The sequence below is a fragment of the Pteropus alecto genome, unplaced genomic scaffold (assembly GCF_000325575.1).
Source record: "Pteropus alecto unplaced genomic scaffold, ASM32557v1 scaffold669, whole genome shotgun sequence".
NCBI classification, from domain to species: Eukaryota; Metazoa; Chordata; class Mammalia; order Chiroptera; family Pteropodidae; genus Pteropus; species Pteropus alecto.
This window is the reverse complement of record NW_006442554.1, coordinates 181,212-184,324: the sequence shown is the minus strand read 5'-3', so window position 1 is coordinate 184,324 and position 3,113 is coordinate 181,212. Positions and strand designations below refer to the sequence as shown.

At 48.8% G+C, this 3,113-nt stretch overlaps 1 protein-coding gene across 7 annotated transcripts in view; it reads right to left on the bottom strand.

Moving 5' to 3' along the window:
• The window catches only part of WDR45 (WD repeat domain 45), a 6,308-nt gene extending 4,114 nt beyond the window's left edge, over positions 1-2,194 (bottom strand). The window contains exon 1 of one of the 7 annotated variants that reach the window (XM_006922733.3): positions 1,738-2,194. The gene's annotated coding sequence lies outside the window, so the exon portion shown is untranslated. The remainder of the gene's footprint in view (positions 1-1,737) is intronic. The other 6 variants (XM_025040417.1, XM_006922735.3, XM_006922731.3 and 3 more) reach the window with 6 other exon arrangements.
• Between the last annotated feature and the right edge of the window lie 919 nt (positions 2,195-3,113).

Genomic DNA, 3,113 nt, shown 5'->3' with positions numbered 1-3,113 from the left:
GACTCCACTCTAAGTTCAAGACCCCAAAGAGCATGGCCAGGAACCCCCCTATCTTGTCACATTTGGCTAACACCAGCTCCAAGCCTACCCTGACCTGGACTCCCGACCTCCTCCTTACTCCCAAGCCATCACTGTTTGTCTGGAAGTAATAAGGTAGGAGATGCCCCAGTGATATCTCCTCTCCACCCCTAGGCAATCTTGGCCCTAATGCCCAATATGGCCGGAACCACCTCCTACCCACTTCTCATCTTCACACCTGGAGCTAGCACCTAATTCCACCTGTTAACAAATGTGGAAAGAGGGCTATGACACCCACCTCTTCCTGCACCTCCCTGACCTGGCCCTGAGACTGGCTACCATCAGGAACTCCTCTCCTCATGCTCTCTGACCACCCCTTCCCCCAACCTATTCTATTCCACCACCCCAGAAAGCTCACACCATTCCTCCTCACAGGCTTCCCCAAACCCCTTCAAGGTCCCATACCTACCTCGGGATGATCTCATCTTATGGCATGCTAACTTCTGCCCAATCAGGGATGGATGTTTCCCCAGATCACCTTATACCCTAAACACCCTACTTTGGAATTGCCTATCACTCCAAATCCCCCAGCCCTGGGACATCCCCTTCCATGTGCTCTGCTGTGACTGACTCCAACATGGGCTGGCTTGGACCTACCCCCCAGAAATCCTGTCCACCTAAGATTTGTGGGTGAAAAAGGGGTTCTACAGAAAGTAACTTCACAGAGCGACCTGTCATAAATTCCTAACTGGGCAGGTCATGGCGGGTAGTCACATCACAGGCATGTAACTTCTTTAGTCAAAAGCTTATCAGTGCCTTAAGCAAGTCCTGTCCATTGTTTTTGTGCATCTTGGTTAACACACCTTTGCAATGCTCTCTTTCAGATCTCTCCTTCTAAAGTGTGAGGCACATAATCTTAATTATCCTGTAAACCTAAACCGTTCCCCACCTTGCTTTCTCCCAGCTTCATGTAATCTTCCTTACATTCTCCCCTTAAACTCAAATGCATAAAAGAAACTGCAAACTGCTCTTTTCCAAAGCATTTGAAATCTTGCTTTCCGGTAACTGTCATGAGTTTTGGCTCAAATAAACTCTTATAAAAATTCTCAACAGGATGGACGTTTCTTATGTCGACAAATTCCTCCTCCGGACCTCCTATCCCCTCCCTCAAGAGCCTGCCCCAGGGCACCCTTACCCCCTTAAGACCCTTGCCCAGGACACACACCTCCCAAGACCCCTACCTAGGACAACTCGACCCCTTAGACTCTTGCCCCGGACCCCCTTAAGATTTCTGTCCTAGGGCCCCCATACTCCCTTCAAACTCCAATCTCTCCAAGACCTTTGCCCAGGTGTACCCCTCCCTATCCTCCAAGAGCCCAAGTCTCCTATTTTCCCCGCTGTACCACTTCCACTGGACCGCATCACTCCCCACATACCCATTCTTTAGACAGCCCCACCTTCCAAGATCCCTTTTTTTGAACTGTCATTCCAAAGACCCGCGCCACCCAAGAACCCTGCCCAGGGATGCCTCACACAAAGCACCCCCTCACAGCATTTCTCATGTCCAAGACAGCACCTTCTAACACCAGCACTCACTCAAGATCCCTGTCCTAGATTCCCCCATCCACCAAGACCCCTGCTTAAAAGGCCCCCCCAGCCTGTCGCCGAACCCTAACCAATTCTGGGGTCAAGCCCCAGCTCCCCGCCACCAATACTGACCTGACTGCCGCGCCTCCCCAATCCCAGGCCCAGGTCTCGGTGCCGCCCGCGGCCCGGCTTTCTGACCTCCTGGGCCTTGACACCCAGCTCCGGTGTTTACATCAGGTCTCACTTCCGGGGGAGGAAATTTGTCACCGGAAATGACTCATCCTGGTCAGACGAGGAGGCCACAGCCCTCTTTGTTTAGGTTTTAGGTCTTTGGAGCACCGCGAGTGAAAGCGGCATCCTCCTAGGAGGGTGCGGGGAGCGGAGGAGGCTTCGCAAGTCCATGAGTGTCTGAGGGAACCAAGGAGTGGGTGAGGGAACCCTCCCCTCGCCGAGCAGAAAAGGGCCAAGGATTTCCCACCTCGGTCTTGCTTGGAGAACTAAAGGCGTTAACCTTCTGGGCTAACGAGACTTGGAACTCTGAGGTGGCTAGAGTGGCCGCGCCCTATTAACAATACATAGTCTTCCCAAACTCCTAGAGAGGCGACTGAGAACTCTCCTGGAGGGGGCGGACCTAGAAACCTTGAAATCTGAGACTATCCACCCTTGGCCTGGGGAAACCAGGGGTGGTATTCTCCCGCCCGGCTCTTCGTTTTATTTACAAAACGAACATGGTGTTTTGATTGCTGGAAGTATAAATGTTTAGGGGGAAAAAAAAAGACGCCCATTATGTACATACTGGAAATAGTTTTTCGACATTTAAGTTTTGAGATAATTGTGTATTCACATGTAGTTTTGAAAACTAATACAGAGAAATCCCATGTACTTTAACGATTTCCTCCAAAGGTAAGATGTAAAACTAGTAAAGTATTACATTCAGGATATTGACATTGGTATAATCCACCCATCCTTTACTTTTTCCCCAAGTATTGTTTAAAAAATTAATATATAGTGGACATCTGTTAAATTCATCCTTTTTAACTGCTTCACAGTATTCAGTGGAATAAATGTAGCATTGTTCAGCTGTTCCCTTACTGATGGCCATCTATCTAGGTTGTTTTGTGTACTGTGTTGTAAACATCCACGCTGTGACTCCATTGCTATGCTCCTAAGCAAAGCCAATCTTTTGGCTTGCTTCAGGCTCTACTTTCTCATGTACCAGATTATATTTAGCTTAATTCAGTTTGGCTTCTGTCACTCCCATGTCTCTGAGACTGCTCTTAACCAGATCACCAATAGTTTGCCAAAGCAGCAGTCACTTCTCTACCCTCTCCCGTGACAGCCCAGCACATCCGCAGTTTATTGTTTTCACCCTCTTGGTTTTCTCCTTTATCTCTAGCTAATCCTCCACCTTTATCCAATTTCCAAATATTGGAGTATCCTTGGATATGATTCTGGCTCCCTTACTTTTATAGACAATATTGTATCCCTAGGTGACTTCATCTTGTCTC